Source organism: Cupressus sempervirens, chromosome 4, assembly GCF_028749045.1.
Source record: "Cupressus sempervirens isolate cs-2001-9-10 chromosome 4, ASM2874904v1, whole genome shotgun sequence".
NCBI lineage: Eukaryota > Viridiplantae > Streptophyta > Pinopsida > Cupressales > Cupressaceae > Cupressus > Cupressus sempervirens.
Window position 1 is genome coordinate 280,888,484 of NC_143121.1, and position 25,010 is coordinate 280,913,493.

The following is a 25,010-nucleotide window of genomic DNA, read 5'->3' on the forward strand; positions in this document are numbered from 1 at the left end:
TGGAGGACAAGAGATTTGAGTGCCCAGGTCAAATCAAGAATGGGCAAAGGGTAAGAGCATTTAAGACATTGACTAGTTTTTTTGTGTTTTAAAAAAAAATCCATGTTCCTTCAACTTCAATGGCACCTAGAACAATTAGGGGTGGAGTTATTTCATAAAGCAAAGTTGGTAGTAAGATATTTGTTTAAGTTTAAATATGTATATATTTTTGAATGAATGTAATAGTTTTAACCAACCCTATTTTCTCTATTTCTTAAATATTTTAACAAAATCAATTTTTAAAAGAATCAATTAAGAATATTCTCTGTTTCTCAAATGACTTAAATTTTCCCTCTCATACAAAATCCAGAGAGCAAATTGCTCTTGGGGGTGATCATTTTTTTTTGACAAGCCAATTCCTTTCCAAGTATTGATTTTTTGTTTTTGAAGTGTGAACATTTTTCTAACTTGCCTAATTTTCTAAGAGGCATATTTTGTGTCTAAAAGGATCTTATAACAAGGTGGTGTATATTTTTTTTTTTTCAATTTTGGATTTACCATTTGCATAGATTAACAAGATGATTGAATAATTCATTTTATCAACAATGAGAAATTTATTGTATCTCCTAATACATATGAAATTGGATTGAAATTTCAACATAACAAAATTCCTTTTCCTTAACATAATTGAAACTTGAAGATTGTTTAATTTCAAATAAACTCACCATTTAATCTATTTTTCCACACACCTATACATGAATTGAATTAACATAAGATACAATGCGAGGAGGTTTTCTCAATCTTTTCTCTCTATTAATCAACCTAGTTCAAGGCTCCATCGGGAAAGAACCACTAAGAAAACCTGACATCTTTGCCAATTACATCAAAATTTAAATACATTTTTACATAATGATACAATTCAATTGAATTCTCTTCTAGGTCTTTCACAAGAGATTCTTTTCCAATATCTTCAATGCATCAAGGGAATCATGGGAAAAATGAGAAATTGACCTGGACGTAAAACAACATATTATGATAAATAAGTCAAACATGCATTCCCAACTCAATTTTGCACAATAGGTTCAACATTGAACCAAAATAGGGGGGAGGTGGATTTTCTCAATAGGAGACTTCAATCACCATACCATAACATAGCCCTTTCGGGGCTAAAATTCAAGAACTTCTATTCTTCTATAGATGCCCTTTCAAGGCCAATACCACAAGGATTTTCATTTCCTTCCCTTCTTGAAGAATTCAAATTTTCATACAAGGTATGTGATGACAAGTATGAGCCCATACACCCTACCCTCTTTCCCTCTTCTCACCATGAGAGGAGACTCTACACTATTGAGGTCCAACTAAGGCCCTTCCTCCATACTTGGCCACTTCTTCCCTATCCAAGGGTGAGTATTGCCAAAATAGTCCCCATGAAATCCCTCAAAATTTCAAGCAAGCATAAGAATGACATCCAAGAACAAGTCAAGATCCCTCCCAAACAACCCCAACACACATACAAGCAATACAAGGAACACACAATGCCTTATGCATGAATCAAAGCATGAACAAAATGAAGAACATGATCAAAAGAGTGAAGAATCCTACCTTCACAAAAAGTTATGGTAAAATGACAAGTTGAGAAGAGCTTATCCTTCATTTCCTTCAATCTTTCAACTTCCCTCTAAAACTAGAGATTGGGTAACAAAAAACAAAACTTCTCTAAAATGCCTCTAAATATGATCCTAACTCAACTAGACTTTAGGGACCCCTAAGGTGGAGTTTGAGTCACCAACTCATGAAGGAGACAAATCAATTTTCGCAATCAACTAAAAGTAAGGTTTTTGAGTGACCCTAAAAGTTGACCTAAGAGCTTAAGGGGGTGGAAAGTACTCCCAACCCATACACTTACCCTTAAGTTACTTAAATTTAATTTTTTTAAGCCTTAAAGACTTAATAGAAACCAACAAAAGCTAGGAGAATTTTAAGACTATATAACAACCTTCAAAGAAAGACAATGCAAATTAGCACAAATAGCAAGGGGTTCAGTTTCATCTTTCCATTAGGTTTCCTAGTTAAATATCCTGCACACTAATTGCACACATCAGTAGTTCAAGAAATCACATGCATATATGTAAATTATGTATCAGGAAAATCATGTAAATTTAAAACATCCATCTTTCTAATAATCAATTGTTTATCCCATTCTACTCATATTTTCGACCATTAAAATTACATAATCAAAGTGTTAGTTTTGCATTCATTTACTTCATCATTATACATGTTCATAAAGCATTAAATGATGAAATCAAATAACTGAAGTAAAGCATCACACATCATAAAATAGCGTAATAATGTTCAGTGCATCAAATAATGTCTTGACATATCGAGTCATGAGTATCAAAATAGTAATGTATCAACTATGCTACGATGGGTCGGGGTGAGGCCTCACATTGTCCTCCCCAAAAGAATTGTTATGTGCCTTCGTATCTATGAAGTTTCCACAAATAGGTGCCCATTCATCGTCCATGTTGCATGGAATAGTCAAAAGTAAAGAAATTAAAGAATCTCGATGAAGACGAACTGAAGGTCTTTCTGATTTTTGTTTGAGTGGTAGGTCAGAAAAATATTCTTGACTTGATGTTTGTGATTTAACTAGTGGGTGGAAGTCAAAAGTCTTTTGGAAATTCATGATAACACATCTCACTAAAAACAATTAAATTTGATGTAAATATCAATATCGATGGAGTCAAGTCAATGAAGTGAAAAATGGTGAAGAAGTACAGAGGCAAGGGTATCATGTTTACGCGGTTTTCCTTACAAAATGGAGTTAAATAAAAATACATAATATGGTGGAAGAGTACTCGCAATCTAGCATGTTTTAATATATGAAATACACTTGTTGGTAAAACAGATGGAATATTGAGAATTTATCTTTTGTAAGTTTGATAGGACAAACATTAAGTTACAAAACATCTTGGACATTAGGTGTTCTGAGAAACAAAAACATAAAATTAGACAAGAGAATAATAATTTTAACCAACAATAAACATTTCAATAAAAATCACACAACTTTAAAAACTTCTATAGTGAAGATTATCAAGAACATGAAAAATGTTACGAATGTAACAAAGAACAAAAAAATGGAAGAAAAAATTCTTTTGTAATTCAAATGCAATTACGAGAAGGTGAGATGTCTATGGAAATGACTTTTTCTCTAGCGAATATATTACTAATTTAAATAAAATTTATCAATAATACAAGTACAAATATAATATATCTTCATATAATTGAGAAAAATGGTCAAAAAACTTATCTCAAATGTCATGGTTAATATGATAATTATATCAAAATAGTGCTTGCAATCATAATCATAATAATAATCTAGTAGGTAATTAATCTTAATAACCCAACAAGTGGAGAAATTTAATTTTAGTATTACCATCTAACTGCCATCAAATTAATAATGTATTTAGTGAATGGTCAAAACATTGCACTTAAAAGATTTTATTATAATGTGACAAATTATATCATTATGAAAACTCTTCCAGGGATGTCTTGTTTGGCACAACCATTGACAAATATAACCATCCATTCAAAGATTAACAATATAAAATTAATATTGTAATATTTTAGTTAATAAGAAAATTATTATGCTAATCCTGTTGTTAATAACTATTATTGGACACTGATGTGGTATGCCTAAATGTTTGTTTTATATAACATTGATATAATAGTCTGCTTTAAATAACATTGATATAATAGTCATTTTATATACCAATATATTTAAATTGGAACATAATTTTTTATTTATTATACTCTTGAAACAAAAACCTTTTAATATAGAAATTGATTGGTATTTTCCACAATCAAATAATTATAATTTCTGCTCTAATCATTTAACCAATTCTTGTAAGTATTATCCATTGAATCTATAAGAATGATTTAGAATAACTAAGAGGGGGCTTGCATGGGGCAAATAAGTTATCCTCAGGTCCATATGTACTAATTAAACTTTTAATCACTTCAAATATTTTAGATCTAATTGTTAACTAGCTCAGTCTCTCTAGAAAATAATCAACAACATAAAAATTGCAGTCCATTGTCCTAATAGTAACAATATTTCAAAATGTAAAATATTAACTATAAAACATCTCAAATAACATCCACACAAGCATGACACCAAGATTTAACATGGAAACCCAATTCAAGAGAAAAACCACCAATAACATGCAACCAATTTTCACTGTTCTGAAGTGAGCTCTATAAGGAGCCAACCCTATTAAAGGTTACAAAACAAACTATTAAATGTCACCCTATTAAGGGATTTAATGACCTTTTTAGAAGTGGCCTAGTTAGAGGACTTTAGAACATTCTATTAGAATCTCACCTCGATTAAAGGATCTACAAAGGATTATTAAGTCAACCTTGACTATGGATTTCGAAACTGATACAATGGTTAGAAAGTAACAATAGGTTAATTTGAATAAGTACAACTCACTCTGCAAATACAAATCATAGTGTAGTTCATATACCAATCCATTAACTGACCTCCATTATCATCTTTGTCTTTGATATGCTTGACAATCCTTCAAACAATAATATTCCATCTCTACACAAATCTTCTTAGGCTCCCTCTTAAGTTCACAAATCAATAGCATTAACAAAACATCTACTTGTCAAGCTTGATTAGGTTATCCTTATGCCTCCTTAAATAGGTAGGTTTGATATTTTTCTACTTGAGCATCACCGTAGATCTTAGGATTTCAATCAGATTCAACACATACAATGAATCTATCCACCATTTTGTTCTCCTTCTCTCCTTCTAGACACTTCTTTGAACTTCTCTCTGAATCAATGCCTAGGAGTGCATAAACACATGTTATTATGCATTAAATACTCAAGGTCATACATCCTTATCTTCATTATGCTTTCCATATTCCAAGAATTCAATTGTGTTAGCTAGAAATCATGATTTCCTCACATACAATTAAAATGTTGTTACTCAGCCAACACTGTTTTCTAACACCTTGGTCATCACTGGATTAGTCTATCAATACTAACTATTCTTTTCAACACACTTTCTAATACATGGCCAATACTAATTGTTATGCTTGACACACTTTTTGATACATGGTCAATACTGATGCTTAGTTAGACACTGCATTATGCTTAGCTTAAATTGTTACTCAAGCAACACAAACATCAATTGACATATACTTCTAGTTCCTTATTCTTCTAGTCTTTTTCTTGGTCAAGCCTATTCATTTGGTCTTCTATTTATATTTCATCTAGGCTTCAATACCACTTTATTCTCCAGTGAGGTTATGATTAATCAATCACATTATCTTGTCAAGGTCTAGTTGATCAAGTGCCCATTGTAGTTTCACATAACTAGACCTTTCATTTAGGTCCTTCTATTATCTCTTCTTCTTGAATCCTTTCCACCAAGAACCTTGATATGACACTCTACTCAGATAGCATTTGTCTCACCAATAAGTTTTGACATTAGCGATAACATACCAAATTTTTCACTTGTAGTTCCAACACAAATCTACAATGTATTTAGGGAATGGTCAAAACTTTTTGTTTTTCATGTTTTTTTAATGTGACATGTTATATCTTTATTTAAAATTTTCAAATGATATCTTCTTCGTGAATTTGATGGTTGATACTCTAGGTTCTCAAAATAACCATTTAAAATAAAATAATTTAAATATTGAAATTAATTTATAAGGGAAAAATCTATAAACTTGTAATTATCATGATTGATATAGCCAAATTATTTACATAATCTAACTAACAAATTAACACAACCAATACAAACTTATGCAAAATCCTAGATGTCTAGTCATATCTAATGATACAATATTTAAAAGGGTAACTTTATATATGCACTTTGAGATATTTGATATATTTGAGATATTTGATGATGCATAGATGTTAGAAGCAACTTTATATATGTACTTTGACAAATAATGGATTACATAAACACTTGGAATGTTTTTGTGCATATATTTGTTGACCAATCAATACAAATGACACATTCAACCCTTGGTTATGAGTTCATTTTTGACTAATCTTCTCTATAAATATAGACATATGAAAAAATTTAAATAGAGTATAATAAAGCTGATAGGCTTCACTCCTTGGGAAACTTTGGTCATTTTGTTCGTACTTTCTAGTAGTCAAATGTTGCTAAACAAAAGAATGATACCAGTGGTAAATATCAAAGGAAATATTTTATCTATAAATCAAGACCATTTTTGAAATCTCATGGAGGGTGCATTTAATAGCACCTAATTAGGTGTACTCTCTTTGGATATCTAATTAAAAAAAAGCATCTCTAGTGACCTATAAGGTGGTTTTCTAAACTTGAATGGCCTTCTAGCATTACTGATCCATCAGATACCTACAAGAAAATGTTTCTTAATTCATTTATTAAGAATATAGTTAGTAAAACTGAAGTTGTGTTATTTTGTCTCATAGTGACAAATGTGTTTATCGTTCATAACACAATTTAAGATATAGGTGGGTATTGGGAATAGGTGGTAATGGGAAGACCATAGTTGTAAAGGTCGTGTATGGTGAATTTTTTTGTGATTTCAAAGCTTCTAACTTTGTGTTTAAAGTTCTAGCCTCATAGCATTCCAGGGGCAAATTTTCAATCTTGACCTAGTGAACTATGAAGAAGTGCAAAGTGTGTAAAAGGGCAAATATATGTTGAAAGATTGTTTAAGAGGAATCCATGGACTTTCCATCTTGGATGTCGTGAATGATCACAAATAAGTGGATGCGTTATCTAGGGATTGGCTAGGCCTTGGAAGCCACTTGATCATAACTTGTCGAGATTAACACATTCTAAGTTTTGCCCACATCTCATCCGAATGCATTCATGAGATGCACAGATTAGAGGAAAGCATAGGGCTCGAGTTATTCAGTTGGCACACCTTCCTCAGACCATCCCCCATCCCCCATTTTAAATAACTCTCTAAAAGAATAGTTATTCTTGCAAATAATGCCCTCTTTCTGTGGAAATCATTGGAGCTTTCTTGTACGATAAGCAGGATGACACTGACATTCATTGGTGGAATGAAACTCTTAAAAATCTGAAGTTTATAGTTTCTATTAGATTGATTCAATCATGATATACATTGTTGATAATAAATCATTATATATATATAGAATATTCATCGACCCAGATCACTCTCTCAAATGAATTTATACAAGCAAAAAGGTTAATTTTTATGAATATTCAAAAGGTTTAATTGAAATGTTATAGGAAACAATTTTTTTTATTATTCTAGGAAGATGGTAGTTTTCATATCTATTCTTAGATTGTACGGTCTTCAAGAGCATGTTTAGTAATATTTATATTATTTTACTCTTGATAACATCTATTGTTAATAATAAAATCATATTGTGAGTATATTAAACAACCCACTTCTTGGATAAAGTAAGTGTTTGATCCAAATCGTAAGTGCTAGAGGAAAAGTATAATAGAGAAAAATTAAATCTAAAGCTAAATTGTTAATAACTTTTGTTTATTTTTTAATTTATTAAATATTTAATAGATCCTTAGACAAGAAATTATTTCATTTATAAGTCAAATTTACATAAGATTTGTAATATTTTAAAAGATGAATAATTGGAAAAGGGCAATACATTTAAGGAGTTGCTTAACTTTTGAGTAATAAAGATATAAAGTGAAAGAGATTTAGGGTATCTAATGATGTCTAATATATTTTATAAGAGAAAATACATATATCTACACAATAACATAACAGATGGATTCCACATTTTGGATAATTCTACTTTTTACAAGCATTCAATATAAATAGTTTTCTAATTTTCAATTGAATGATTTTATTTCTATATTAAATAAATATAATTCACAATAAAAGTTCTTTTTATTTTCTATATTTATCACTTCTTGAATGATTGTTTATGAAAGATATGTGTAGAAATTATTATAAGTTTCAAGTTGTATCTATTAATATGATTTCACATGGACCATTTAAACAAATTAAAATTTCAAATATAAATCGTAATATCTTTTGAATTTAGCTTTGTTAATAGTAAAAATATTCAAATTAAAAGTTTAATGAACTAAGGCTGTTTAAGCATTTTCCATGTTTTCACATCATTGAAGAAATTATAATTAATTATTAATAAGTAATTTAAAATAGTAGAAAAACTTATTAGAATATTCTATGTAGTGATAAATATTATAAAAGCAATACACAAAATTATTAAAATATTCTATGTAGTGGTAAAAGATTAGTGATTCCAAGATGTAATAAATAATTGTTTAATATTTATTTTGATCAACCTTGTAGATAAGAGGCTTACCATTTACCTTTGTGTTGTAAGCTATAATAAGTACTATCTATCTATAAAATAATTCTATAGAAATCAATATTTATAATTATTTAATACTATGTAATAAATTTTAGTAACTATATATAATAATTGGTCCCCATCCCCAAGCTATATAACTTAAAAATTTATCCCACCCTTTGAGTTGACAAACTAGAAATAAATATTTAACTTAAAAATTGGTCCCAACTCCCTTTACATTTGAATTTGACACCACGATTTGGGTGCATAGATTGGGTACTTGTTCTCAAATTGGGTAACCCATAAGGCAAGGTATTACTTTTTTGGTTTGGTAACAGGATGGGTGGGAATAAAGTCAAAGTAAATTTTGTGCTGCTTTTAGATGTTTCAAATGAGACATTAGTCTATGAAAGAAGGATGAAAACATTAGAAGTTAGTTGTTAAGTTATTGAAGGAGAAGAAGATGACAGGGGTGAAGGTGAATTAAGATAGAAGAGGGAAAAGCCAAGAGGTTATGAAGAAGAAGAATAACAAAAATATGGAGAATAAGGACATGAGAGAGAAAGGAGAGAGGTAGAAGGACAAAATGAAGAAAAAGAAGGAGAAGGAGACAAAAAATGAGATGATGAAAATGAAGAAAACAAGGAGCACATAGAAGAGAAGGACTGGATAAGATAGAGAAGGTGACCACCAAGTAGAAAAGGATGAAGAGGAGAAAAAGAGAAGGAGAAGATGCAGAAGAAGAAGAATAAAAAGGAGGAGAAGTTGAAGTAGAATGTTAAGAAGAAGAAGGAAAAAGAAGAAGAAAAAGAAGAAGGATAGAACGTGAAAATATAATTCACATAATTAAATTTGTAACTTAAAAGAAAAATATATCAATGTATCTTCATTTTTTTATAGTTTTTTTTTTATACATAATTATTTATTATTGGTTATAAGTAACAAATAAACTTACTCGGTAGGGTCCTATAACATGTACTAGGACATAGTGAATTATTTAATAGATTTAATTGTGTTAAATAGGGATAAAAATTCAAACACTCTAAAGGCCAACCTTAGAGTTAGTAGTAAAATCATCACTTAAGGGGAATTCCAAAATGCAAGAATAGGCATTGTATATGATAAAATATTGTAACAAGGACATGAATGTGGCAACATCTCAGTTTAACTGAATATGCATGTGAATGTGATAGAAATGAGAAATTGTATCCATTATGCCTCAAATAGAGTCACTCCATTATATCATAGACATGCAAATGCATTCTCCTCACACTTTGTCAACGAAATAAAAGTGGTTTCTATATATAGAATATGTATTACTACTTGATTCTCACATCTTACCAAAGATGTATTAGCCCTGGCTTTGGCTTTCCCTTCATTTTTTACTGTAACTATTCATCTCCTACACCTTATGAAGTAATTTTTTGTGTACATTTCATAGCATTGAATTTTTCTAATTTTTATTATGTATAATTTTATTTAATTAAATATTACAATTGGTTGTCTTCATATTTTCTAGGATTCCACATGAATAAATTTGATAATTAATGCAAAGCTTGAGACCATTACATATTAGTTGAACATAATATTATGCTAAAGAATTATTTAACTAGAACTATATCTTTCTTAGTTAGACATGCCCATCAAAGAAGGAGACAAGAAATATCAATTGAGTGTCTTGTCAAATGAAGCAGAAAATTAGGACAACCAAGAAGAAATATAGGTTCAACATAATGGATTGCATATAAGAATGGTGCAAATTCTACCAAATGGAAATTATTTTTTCAGAGCCCTAGAAAATCAACTTGAAGGTTACTATGAGAAACACTCAAAGTATCATAATATGGTGGAGTACATTATGGAGCACTGCTTGAAATTTGAGCCTTTCATTTTTCAAAAAGATTGACATATAAATTTTAATGAATACTATGAAAAAATGATAGAAGATGGAACTTAGGTAGAACCTTGTGAGATTTATGTAGCCTCCATGTTGATTCAAACTAACATTCATGTGCACCATTTGAAGGGTCAAGTATTCCAAATCCATAACTTTGATAGCTCAAAAACACCCACACTCCATGTCTCATATCACGACGACAACCAATACAATAGTTTATACTTCATTAATAACAATTTCAATGCTCTTGTAGCACCCATGATTCTAGAGGAGGATAGTGAAAGGACAATCCATAACGACCTAGAAACTATAAAGTTGATTACAAATGAAAAAGGGTGCAAATATACTAGCAAAAGTTGTGAAGAAGATAAATTATTGGAAAGATAAGATGTACCTTGATGAATGAGAAGTTTAACAGGGTGTATTCCATGAGTACCAAGGAAGAGGAAATCATAAAGGTTTAAATATTATCTTACCAATGTTTTACTATGTATAGAAAATATTATGACCAAACTTTATGTGCAAAAATTATAGTGACATCATTTGATATATAAAAAACTATTTGTGCAACCCTTGCACCCTTCAAAGGTGTAAGTGCTAGTATCTATTACACTTTGATAATCTTTATTATATACGGTAATTGTTACATACTTACAACTTTCAACATATTGATAAATTATAAATAAAGACTTGATGAATTTTTTTTTTTTGATATCACAAAATATATGTATCTTTATGATAACACTAATCCAAAAAATTTGAATTCACTTTCTATATACTTAAATTGGTTCATATCATTAAATAATCTTATGATGCAAGATAGGAGCTAGATGGAACAAGATATAATGGATGTTACATTTTCAATAAAAAATACAACTATTCATTAGAATATTTTCCTATTATGAAGTGTGTTTGTATATTTTCTTATTCATCTTCTACAATGTAACAAAATTCAATGAATTTATCTTAATTATACTAAATAAAATTTTCTTTCAAAAAAATACCGCATTAATTATTTTTGTTTTATGTATAGAAAAATGATTGATAAAAATAATTATATCTATGTTTTAACGTTGGAAAAAATCACATGTTTACATCAAAATGCTATAAGCTAATAGATAAATAATTATGATGAAGAAAAATTAAAATCCATCATTTTTTCAATTATAATGTCTCACCAACAATTCATATCTTACTCATATGAAGTGAAGAATATTCTAATTTAATTGTAGACATGTTCAATTTAATTTGCTCGATCCCTTAGAAAAAAGAAACAAAACAAAGATTTTCCTAAACTTTTTTGGAGAATGTGGACTCCCTCTAACTATGTGTTCATGGATTCTTGATTCTTAACACACATTTGTAAATAGCTAATAATTCATTCATTTGATATCTCCAACCACTTTTAATATTGGTTGCACACTTTGTTGATGACCTAATATATCACACTTTATGATAATACTTTATACACCCTAAATGAGATTGATTCATCTAATAATGTGAATATCAATTATGCACACAAACACACAACACCCTTCTCTATTCCCAAAAGGAAAATAACTTCTCTTATCCCCTCAATAAATTTTTGGCCTAAATTATTATCTTATGCCATTGTAGTTTGAGACATCTCTTGGCTCTTTTATTCTAAAGAAGAATTTTTTTAACATAAAAGGGAAATATAAGAAGTCCAAATGAGGTGTGACTATATAACCTTTGTAGCCATAAGAAAATGAGAAGTCCAAATGTGATTCCAATATAATAACAAACATTAGTCACAAGAATACAAATAGATGAGAGTGTGATGCCATATATATTAACTAACATATAAGGTGAAGAAGAGGATGACATTAGTGTATCCCAAGTTTTTAGAAGCATGAGATGTTTGGTGTTAAAATTATAGAGATAAAATGAAACATTAAATAACTTGTAAATTTAAAAAGGAAAATATTACCAAAGACACAACAAATGTTTGGAGAAGGAAAAAAAAACAAATATTGATATTGATACTAAAGCTAAAAACTTGGGATCACCAATCTATAGCCCTCACAAGAAGATTCACAAGGCAACACATCAAATTGGCCTTATTATTATTCATTTTCTATTCTTGTACATACCTTACCTGATTTTTGTTACAAATTATATGCTTGATATCATGGTATGTTATTTTTTCATACCTAGATCTATAGTATCCTATTTGATAATCCCCCTTTTGGAATTTGTGTTTATACGTTTCTAGTGTCAAAGGCCACAAATGTTGATCTACATGCCACTTTTTTAAAAAAAAAATATTAAACTATATATTTTGAAGAGATAAAATCTACTATATATCCCTACAAATGTGTCAAACACCTTAAAATGTTTATTTGTTTCAAATAAATCTACAACTCTAAAAGTCGATTCTTTTAGTTCTATTTATTGAAATAGCACCCTTCGTTATATAAAAATTAGAAACAAAGTAAAAAAATATTTTCTAGTTATTATTATTATTGTTTGGCAAAAATGGAAAAACCATTATATTCTATTAATAATATTTTTTATATACACTACTTCAGAGGGCTCCTAAGTGAATGAAGCAAGAACAAAATCGTCAATCATGGCCATGATAGAACATATATAGAGAAATAAATCCCTTTAAAATTTTCTTGTTATTTTGGTTCTTTAATTTAAATTTTAAATTACTTCCAATTCCTACATTTTTCAATTATTAGAATAAATTCAAATTTAGAAAAAATAAGTATATTTAAAACAAGAGACACAAAGTGTCAAAGTTCATGCCAATAGATTTAGATTTGGTGAAATTAGTAAGATTGTACTGTTTAAATAAAATAACTTTACAAATAAATTTAATTTACAAATTATATGAAATATTAAAATAATAAGATAATTTATATTTTTAAAGAATTAAATTACTAAATATTTATACTTGACAAACTTTAATTTTTTATTTTAAGTATATGCTGTGATTGTTGAATGATATGGGTTAATGAAAGGGGTAATAATGTCCAATTTAAAATAAAGGAAAAATAATAATTTGTTGACTTGAAATAGCATTTGAATTAATTAAATTAATAGAGAATTTAAAATTATTAATATAAAAGGTTCACCACCAATTTACTTCCATTTTGTTTAATATATTGATCTATTAGTCTTTGTTTTGTTTTAATTGTAGTCATTGTTCTTTTCAATCTGATTGCATGTATTTTTGTGATGGAAATAACATGACAAAAGAAGTTAATCTCATTTTGGTTTTGACAGTATAGTGACAAAACACTTAGTCATTATTTAGAAAAGATCAATGCAAGCCGAGTGCATAGTGCATGTCAAGTGAGTCGAGTGAGCAGAGCAATCAGTGCGAGCCAAGAAATCAAAGCATGTCGAGCATACGTTTCCAAATAGTATATGTCGAGTAATATGACTAGTATGTGCCAAGCAGATAGTATGTGCCGAGTCACTATAGTGCCAATTAGTCTATACATGCTGAGTGATTCAAGTTCCAAGCAACAGTTAGTGTCGAGTTATATAGGCGCCAAATAATAGTATTCTGAGCACAATGAAGACTGAGCATCAGAGCCTATTGATGCCAAGTGAATAGTTTTTGACATAGATGTTTGTTATGGCACAAAATTGTATGTAAACTATTTTTGGGCTGACATAATCTTGAATATATGATTATAAGAGATAAGTATGGAGTCATATTAAAAATCATTATGAAATGCATGCAACTAATTAGATTAAGAGAAGCATTAGGTGACAATAAGGATCAACCAAACCCATTGATTTTGTCCTAATCCATCTCCACCAATGTTTATTTAAGAAAGGTAAACCCTAATAAGTTTATCAATGCATGAGGAGACAAATGCTAAGAGTTGAGAAGGCATTCATGGTGGCTATGATGACTATGGTAGAGTTATGCAAAGAAGGACTAGTCTAAGAGAAACATAGACAAGAAGTTAGAAGTTTAGAAATGATAGATTTGATCAGAAGGATCAAGAAACAACCCACAAAGAGGAGATATAGCATCAATTAGAATTGTGCTAACTGAAGATCAAGTGTTGAATCATTCTAATTGGTGATATAGAGTAAATCTCTTATCCGAGTAGTCTTAATAGGCTATTTTAAATCTCTTAACTGAGTGCTTGCTTAATTATGAGTTAAAATCCTTTAGCAAGGTGAGATCTAATAGTATTTGCAAGCCTTTAATAGGGCACACACCTCACAAGGAAAACCATAGTTTATGGTCAAAACTTTGTAGGCATAATTGGCCACACTTTACAATTGCTATAGTGAAGATTTGTTGGTGCCATCCCCACCCCAGTTTTACCTTCTCCTTGGAGGATTTTTGGGTAACCAAAATATCATGTGTTATGTGTTGATTTAATTTATGTTATGGATGTGATCTATGGCTATTTATTTTAGTTTACATGCAAAGTTATGAGATGGATGTATAGTGATTTTTTTTAAGGTTAAAGTTTTAAAGTTCTGATTCACTCCCCACCCTTCTTAAAACTTACATTCCCATTGGTATTTGCAACAAGTGGTATTAGAGTTTTGTTCTCTTGAAATGAAAGTTTGAATGCTTTGGAGGTAAGATCTTGAAGATGGAAGTCTACAAGTTGGGAAGGACTATTGAGAACCAAAAGATTGAAATACAACTTGCCCTACATCAACTCAAGGTGGCAAGAGATGAACTGAAAAATTCATTAAAGAGAAGAAAGGAGATAGCTATTTAACAAGATGACACTCAATATCAAGAAGTAGACACTACTAGAGTGTTTGAGGATGGAAATTCAAAAGAGTTTGATGCAAAAATTACAGATCTTATGGAGAAAAATAATGGCCTAAGTGAAGAGGTAAGGAACCTGAAAATAGAGCAAGAAGATCAATCAATACTATTATGGGAGATAAATGATCCAAAAAAGAGAGATGAAGAAGAAAAAGTCATGACTGAGGAAGAAAAAATAATTCTAGCTAATAAACTTGAGGAGAAGACATCAAATGTACAAAAGCTTGCAAATATGCAATTGGATACAGTGAATCAATTGACGATTGCAAATCAAGAACTGAATAGGAAATACATTGAGATTACAACTTTGGAAACACAAAATACCCTACCACAAAATCAATTGAAGGATTAGAAGGAAAATATTAATAAGCCTATTAAAGCCATCAAGTACTTTGAAAAATTGATGGAAGCACCAAGGTGAAAGAATGATACTATTGGTTTGGGATATTCTACTACTAAGCATGGAGAATAATATAAAAGTGGTGAACATAGGAACAATAAATGAAAGTACAACAAACCCACTTGTTAGATCATTGTAAAAAATTGGGTCACACAACAAATGTTTGTAGAAGCAACACTAGAAATCAAAACCCTAAGCATAAATTCAAGGGATACTATTATAAATGCAAGAAGCAAGGACATTAGGCACATGAATGCAAGCAAGAACACTAACACTTAGAAATTTAAAGGTTATTGTTACAACTATCAAGAATATGGACACAAGGCATATGAATGCAGACCCAAATCTAAGCAAACATCAAACAAATAGACAAGGGGACATCACAATGGAAATTCTTATGATTGTGATTACAACACAAGATAAAACTATCATTATTGCCAATAATATGGTCACATCTCTAAAAATTGCATAAGAACACACTTTAGAGGCAATTACAACTGATGGTTGAATGAGATTGTGTGCTTTAAAGTTGTCTTAAATCTGGTCATGTTAGCAATAATTGTTCAACTCAGTCACTTGCACCAAGCAATGAAGACATCAAAGGCAAATGCAAGGTTGATATTGGAAAGATAAGGCTCTAGATGAATAAGATATGGAGAAAGAAGGAACATTATAGCATATCAAGTCAATATGATGCCACTTCATCCAATGCATCAGGTGGTCACATCATCCCCAACTAGGTAATCAAAGGTATGTGTGGAACTAATATTTGAAATAAAATATTATACATCAGCTCAAAATGTATATGGTCTAATAAGACTATATGCATGAATTAAGATGCAATGAATTGTTTATAAGCAATCTAGATATTCTATCATTATGTTGTTTTATATGATGCTACCGAGTATTTAGAAAATTATAGTTATAGCTGAGTAATGGAGATATGCTTGTGATAGCCAAGCTCACTATGTTAGTCGAGCATGTTGAAAGTCTTATGATAGCCAAGTTTACAATTGTATAAGCATTGAATAATTAATGTTTAATTTTTAGGGTTATATAGTCAATTTTTGACTCATTTGCACCTACCAGAGTTTCAAGAGAATGAAGAGCATGAAGGTGATTAGTGAAAGGATATTCAAGTGTTTGTAAACTAGATCCTATTGGAGCTCAACATCATTCATCAGAATTGAGAGGTATTTAGCTTGTGTTGAATTATACTATTTCATATTTCACAAACCCTAGTGAATCAATATGGTAGCTAGTTCTTCAACAAAATATAGGAAAGAGGGGAAGGAAGTTTTCAACATTCAATTAATTAGCAATGATGTAAGACAAACCCCATTCCATGCAATTCCTAAGATTTCATATAAGGGAGATTTGTCTAGTGTGTTATCCATGATACCACCAAAGGTGCTAATTATTTAGGATGTAGGATGTTGCTACACTAGCAAGATTGGAGAAGTTGGAGACATGGAAATTAGGGAAACCTACAAGAAATTGTGTGATAATGGTGTTTAGAGGGAAGAGAATAAGATCATCAAGAAGAAAGGGTCGACACATACCCTAGACTGTCCTTAGGGTTTCAAAACTAAGTGGATTAAGATTGTGTTGAGTCGTATACATGATAATCAAATTTGGTTAGCGAATGGACCAATCAAAATCTCAAAAAGGATTATTCATAGAGTATCAGGACACTCTACCTTTGATAGACCAAAAAACATGAGAAGTAATGTGAAGGTCCAAGTTATAGAAAAGAATACTGGAGTCGTGTGGAATAAAAGAGGGATACCAATTGACACAATTTCAGATCTCTTGGTAGTGTTTGTAGTCAGAGTTATAGCACACAAATTCTTTCAGTCAAGATGCCTAAATAGTCTTTCCTGTATGGCAGTTGACCTCGACTACAAGATTTTTAAACACGATCATTCTTATGACCTAGCGAAGTTGTAGCTTCAACAAATCTCAAAGAATTTGAAAGCAATTAAGAAGGTTGAAAGTGCATCATTTAAGTTTGGATTATTGATTATTTTCATATTCTTTTATGTGCAAACCACTTTTCCTACTTTTGGTAAAAAATTTTGGAAGTCAAATAGATCAGTTACCCAGTAGATAATAGAGTTTATAGAACAATTAGGAGATTTCTTTGAATTTGTTATGACAAGCTATTTTGATTATTTCAAGAAGTTAATGAAACAAAGGTTAAGAATATGTGTATCCCTAGTAGAACAACACTACAATGATATTTGTTTGCTAGTGGATATTGACTACACATATGTGCAAGCAAAATTTCCTATGGTTAGATGGTTGAATCCCTTGCCATATGAAATAAATGTTGACAAGGCTTAAATAGCCATTACTACACTATTGGTAGAGGAGATTGACATTTTCCAATTATGAGGAGGAAAATTCTAGAATAACTATTAACTTGTAGAATTCCTTTATCATAAGGAAAATGAATAAGATTATAAATAAATTGAAAGAGAAGTTTGGAGAAGGTGCAGAAGAAGGAGATGAAGAGGAAAAAGAAGAAGAAGAAGATCAAGGTCAAGGACCTCTGGAACCTACTCAAGGTTTGGGTGAAGATAAAGATACTAAGGAAGAATGTATCAAGGAAGAAGAAGTCCAGGAAGCACCTAAGGTTACTAAGAAGAAGAGGAAAGAAAATAAATAGGTAGTGGAGAAACTAATGAAGACTATGAAGCAGTCACAACAAAAGCCAAATCACTACTACATTTGGGCTTGAATTGTGATGGAAGACCATCTCAATTATGATGACCACCCAACGCCCAAGTGGTAGAACAAGGAATTGGCTTGTGTCAGACATATGTCAAACTTTTTCTATCGCCAATCACTACAGAAACCACTTTTTTCATAATCAAGACATCTATAGGTGTCGTAATTTGAAAGAAAGAAAGGGAACAAGCCCATATTCACATTATGGATATTGTGATGGTGTAAAATTACAAAAATAATGACTTACATTTTCACAATGTCATCTCTAGTCTGATGATTGTGCTGCAAGGCTGACAATGACCTGTTTGTGAAGCCATTACAATTGAGATGAAAGGCAATGAAAATGTAGTTGGAGTGACAACTAAAGGAATTGGACATGTCATCATAATTGTGATGGCTTTCTAAATTATGAAAAATAAAATTTGTGTGAATTATGTGAGCCAATTCTTCATAACTATGCTCTCATGGGCTCCTTGGTGGGATTAGATACATTACTATCAATACATATACAATGTGACCTTATTATTAATCTCTCAAACTAATGTACATTAATATTTATAAAATATTTACAAAAACTTAAACAAATTACACTTAAAACCCATCAAAATTAAAATACAAAGCTTAACCAATTGGAATTGATGTGAGCTATGAAGCTGCTCAGTGTTATGACTGTTGGATACAATTGCTTAATTGCGTGTTGTCCTTGATGTTACACAAATGTCATATCAGTTGATAGTCAGTGCATGCCGAGCTCACTTGGTTAGTGAAAATAGTTTTCCTAGTCTACTATGCATTCCTGAGTTTACTCTATATAGAAGGTAGTATCTATTGAGCTCACTCGGGCATCGAAGGAAGTTATGCAGAAAAGAGTTTTAACTAAACTCACTTAGTTAACAAAGTGAAAGTTGAATAGAGTTAGTATTAACTGAGTTCACTCAATTACTAAAGGAATTTTGTAAGTTCACATTGTTAACCAAGCTTTTGTTGGTTAACACAAGAAATTACTTTAGAATCAGTTTCTATCGAGCAAGGTCGACTACTAAAGGATTTTCTTATTTTGGCATTTAAAGCTTAATTATTTTATCTATTGATTCTAGCTAAATGAGGTGATGAATATTGATTATTATAATTTTTATTTGAGCCAACTTGACAATCCAAAAGGTATAAGTAAAAGGTCAAGTTGTGATTTCAAAGTGTGATATGCAAGTTGAATGAATTGAAAGAGATAAGAAGAGAGAAGCAAACTTGAAGGATAAGCAGGTATCCTTGTGGAACAAAAAGTTGTTATTCAATTAGGAAGGATCAATTATGAATTAGAGTAGAGATCTGTAATCAATAATTCAATTTCATCTCAATTAGGGTTGGCTCCTAACAAGGCTCACTTTAGAAGAGTGAAAAATAGTAGCTAGTTACATTTGGTGCTCTTCCCAAATTGGATTTCCACACTAAATCCTAGTGTCTTATGTGTTCATGTTATTTCTTTAATGGTTGCAAGTAAATTACTAATAGTATTTTAAAATTTGCTAAAGTAATTCACACTCTGCATTTACCAAGTTACAACAATTTCTGTATGTTTACTGAGTATGAGCAGTAATTAGTTTTACCAGTTTGAATTTTAATTGACATCTAAGGGATCTGGGATTTATTTTAGTAGTAACTCATTCACCCCTCCCCTCTCAATTACTCCTCTTATATTTCCAACAATTGGTGTTAGAGCTTTTGGTGCTTGCAGAGAAGGTTTGAAGGACCTAAGCTAAAGATTAGGATGTCTTACAAGAGAGAGATTCCAAAGTTGAACAAATATAACTTTACAACATGGCAAGGACTTATGAGGCTTCATCTGGCTACCATCAGTGATTTAGGATGCAAATATCTTGATGAAGAATATAAAACTCCCACTGGAACATTATCAGTTGAAGATATTGTTGAGAAAAAGAACCATAACATCATGATGATTGATATTGCATATGCTCTCAGTTACGCTGAATTTGATGAGGACAGAACTGTAAAATTTATTTTGATATGTGGAACAAATTGAAATAAATCTATGGAGGAGATGACAATGTAAGAAGAGCCAAAGCAGAAATCTTTAGAGGACAATTTGATCAAATGAGGATGAGAGAAGATGAAAATGTTGCAAAATATGTGGAAAGAATCAAAGCTATTGTTAGTGCAATCAGAGCATCTGGAGGAGAAATCAAAGAAGAAATTTTTTTAATTAAAATTCTAAGAACTTTACTTCCCATCTATGCAATTAGAGTATTTTCTATTCAAGAAAAGAGATATGATCCAAATAACAAGATAGGCTTGGATGCCCTAGTAGGAAGATTGATAGCTTTTGAACTAGATAGCTTTGAAAACTATGTTTATGCTTTCAAGAATATTGAGTCTGCATTTGAAGATAAACTCTCACTCAAAGAAAAAGTCAAGAAAATAAAAGATAATCAATCAGAAAGTGAGGAAGAAATTGAAGAAAGTTTTGATAGTGATCTTGAAATTGTTGAGGCTCTACTTGCAAAGAAATATTCTAGGAGTAGAAGAAAGTACAAAGGTAATATCCCTCTAATATGTTTCTCTTGTGAAGAAATTGGTCATATTGTTGCTAGGTGTCCAAACAAAGAAGGCAAGGAAGAGAAGAAAAGCCACAAGTACAAAGGCAAGAAGGAATTCAAAGGTCACAAATCCTACAAAGACAAAGGTAAGAAAACTTTTTTTATGGCTAAAGATTATGATAGCAATGAAGATGAAATAGTGCATATTATTGTAAAAGATGAATTTGATGATGAAGGAGATAAGATCACACTTGTCTCTCATGTTTGCAAAAATGACACATGGATCATAGATAGTGGATGTTCTCATCATATGACTGGAGAGAAAACTCAGTTTGAACATTTTGAACACTATGATGGAGGTAAGATTTGGAAACAATGAACCTTGTTGCATAAAAGGAAAAGGCCGTATCTCATTAACCAATGAACTTGTATGTGATAATTCCTATTGGGTTGAAGGACTAAAACATAATTTACGAAGTGTGGCACAACTTAATAACATTGGATTTAAGGTAGAATTCATGAATGGAAAGGCAAGATTACTAGATAGCCAAGGAAATATAATTGGATCAGGTGGGAAAAAAAAGGTTAACCTATTTTATCTTGATCTTGGTTATTGTTCAAGGTTTTATTTCTCAAGTAGAAGAGAGCTAGCTATGGCATAGAAGATTATGTCATGTAAAATTTGATAATATCGTCAAGGTCAAAAAAATCAAAAGGGTAAGAGGTCTTCCTAGTTTGAAGAAACCCGATGTTGGATTATGCAAGAATTGCCAAATTGGTAAAATGGGAAAGACTAGTTTTAAAAGATTAAACTATCAGTCAGAACATGTCTTGGAAATTGTGCATACTAATTTATGTGAACCCTTTGGAATAGAAACTTATAGTGGAGAATTTTTTTCCATTATTTTTGGTGATGATTATTCTAGAATGATGACTATTATGTATCTCAAATAAAAAACAAAAGCTTTTGAGAAATTCAAATGGTATATAGCTAGAGTAGAAAAGAAACTAGAAAAAGGTTGAAATACTTGAGATCAGACAAAGGTGGTGATTTCATCTCAAATGAATTTAACAATTTCTACATTGAAAGAGGAATCAAAAGACAAGTATCAGCCCCTGGTACTCCTAAGAAGAATGGAATAGCTGAAAGAAGAAACAAATCCATCATGGATTGTGCAAGGACACTAATGATTGAGAAGACTGTTGCTATTAAATACTGGAAGGAAGCTATCAGAACTACAGTCTATACTTTGAATTGAGTTTAGTTGAAGAAGGGCCCAAACAAAACTCCCTATTAACTATGGTATGGCTACAAACCCAATGTAAGTTAATTAAAAGTATTTGGTAACAAACGTTATATCATGAAAGAATCTAGAAAAAAGGAAAATTTGATGGTAAAGGTGACAAAGATATATTTCTAGGATATTCTTGCAAAAGTGAAGCATACAAATGTCTAAATTTATTCACTCAGAAAATCATAGAAAGTGCACATGTGAGAATTGATGAGTTTGTAGAAAAGATTGAAAAAGAAATAAAAAAGGAACCAAAAGATTATAGAATATTTTTCTACTATGAACCTGATACATTGCCAAACACATTTGACAAAAAGGAGACTTCATCTCCCGAGCTCTCCAAGTCTCCATCAGTTACCGAGTTGTAGGAAGTGCAAATTGAGTCACAAGGGCCTGAGTCACATTTAGAGGATACCGAGTTAGTGCATACAGAGTCTGAGGAACTTGAGCCACAAATAGAAGGACCTGAGTCTAAAGTTGAGATTCAAAATGAAGATTGTACAGTTCATTCAAAAGCCAAAGAGCTTGTATTGGCTAAATACGTCAGAAAGCATCATGTACCTAATTAGATCATTGGAGACAAATCAGATGGAAAAATCACAAGAAGAAAACTAAAAGGTACATGTTTACTTGTTGAATTTGAACCTAGAAGTGTTAATGATGAATTAGAAAATGAAAGTTCGATTGAGGCTATGAATGAAGAAATAGAACAGATAGAAAAGAATAAAACTTGGACTCTTGTACCTAGACTAAAAGATAAAAATGTGATTGGTACAAAATAGGTATTTAGAAATAAGCTGAATGAAGATGGAAAAGTGTCAAGAAACAAGCAAGGTTGGTATGTAAAGACTACTCTCAAGAAGAAGGTATTGATTATGGTGAAACTTTTGCCCCTATTGCAAGATTAGAAGGTGTTAGGACTTTACTGGCTTATGTAGCTTATAGAGGATTCAAAGCATATTAGATGGATGTTAAATCTACATTCTTGAATGGAATTCTTGATGAGGAAGTCTACATTAAACAACCAGAAGGTTTTGTTGATCCAAACAAAAGGGACATGGTCTACGAATTACACAAAGTCCTATATGGTCTAAGAAAAGCGCCTAGAGCCTAGTATGAAAGACTACATAACTATTTGATACAAATTGGTTTTTAAAGAACGAATAACAATAGTAGTCTGTACATCAAGGAAGGACTAGATAAGAAGATTGTGTTGGCAAAAATATTTGTGGATGATACTCTCTTCACAGGAAATGACGACTTATGCAAAGCATTTTCAGAACAAATGAATAAAGAATTTGAAATGTCTATGTTTGATGAAATAAAATTGTTTGTTGGATTGTAGATACAACAAAACATAAATGGTATCTATATCACTCAATCTAAGTATATCAAAGAGATATTGAAGAAATTTGGTATGAAGGATTCAAAACTAACTGGAACCCCCATGAGTACTTGAATTAAGCTTACCAAAGATGATGATTCCAATGAAGTAGACCAGACCTTATATAGATCAATGATTGGAAAATTACAGTATGTAGTACATACAAGGCCTAATATTTCCTTAGCAATTGGGATAGTGGCAACATTCTCAGCTAAACCCAGAGAAAACCACATGATGGAAATAAAAAGAATATTGAGATATCTGAAAGGTACTAAAGAATATCATACAAAATTGGAGGGCAAGAAATCTTGATGATAGAAAAAGCACTAGTGGTGGAGCATTTTTCTTGGTAAAAGGCTAGTATCTTGGACAAGCAAGAAGCAAAACTGCACATCTTAATCCACAATAGAAGCAAAATATGTAGCACCAACAATGAATTGCTTTAACATTGTTTGGTTCAAATAATTGTTGGAAGGAATGAAGGTTGAAATAAAAGAGCCAATAGTGATGTATTGTGATAACACCAGTGCAATCAACATATCAAAGAATCTGGTGATGCATTCCAAATCAAAGCACATTACTATAAAATATCACTTTGTAAGAGAATTAGTTCAGGACAAAGAAATCAGATTGGAATATGTGCATACAAAAGAACAAATTGCAAACGTATTCACAAAACCATTACTTAAAGATGCATTTTTGTATCTAAGAGATAACCTAGGGGTCATTCCTCTATCTAAAGTTCACTAAATAAAGTTTAGCGATGCATCAATAGAAACTAAGTTGAAAATCAATCAGTTGATGTAGTATTGACAAGGACATATTGCAAATGAATCTATACTCAAGGTTCATTGGTACTAATTAGAATTGTCTTTGGCATATTGTCAAAGAGGGAGAAGTTTATTGTCATATCTTTCTTAAATTTTGTAGAAGGAAGAAGTTATGTAGTTCATTCATAGAGGGAGAACACTTTAGGAGAAGTTTTTTGTATAAAATCAAAGGGGTAGAAACTTTCTGACAAAGGGAGTCTTGTTCTCAAAATTTCATTATGGTATGACATGTTGTGTTGCCATCAATGCCAAAGAGGGAGATTGTTGGATACAATTGCTTAATTGTGTGTTGTACTTGATGTTACACAAATGTCATATTAGTTGATAGTTAGTGCATGCCAAGCTCACTTGGTTAGTGAAGACAATTTTCCTAGTCTACTGAACGTTCTTGAGTTTACTCTGTATAGAAGGTAGTATCTATCGAGCTCACTCGAGTGTCAAAGGAAGCTATGTAGAAAAGAGTGTTAACCTAGCTCACTTAGTTAATGAAGGGAAAGTTGAAGAGAGATAGTATTAATCGAGTTCACTCAGTTACCAAAGGAATTTTGCAAGTTCACAGTGTTAACTGAGCTTCAGTTGGTTAACATAGGAAATCACTTCAAAATCAGTTTCTACCGAGCAAGGTCAACTACCAAAGGATTTTCTTATTTTGGTATGTAAAGCTGAATTATTTTATCTATTGATTCTAGTTGACTGCGATGATGAATATTGGTTATTCTAATTTGTATTTGAGTTGATTTGACTATCTAGAAGGTATAAGTAAAAGGTTAAGTGGTGATTTCAAAGTGTGATATGCAAGTTGAATGAATTGAAAGAGATAAGAAGA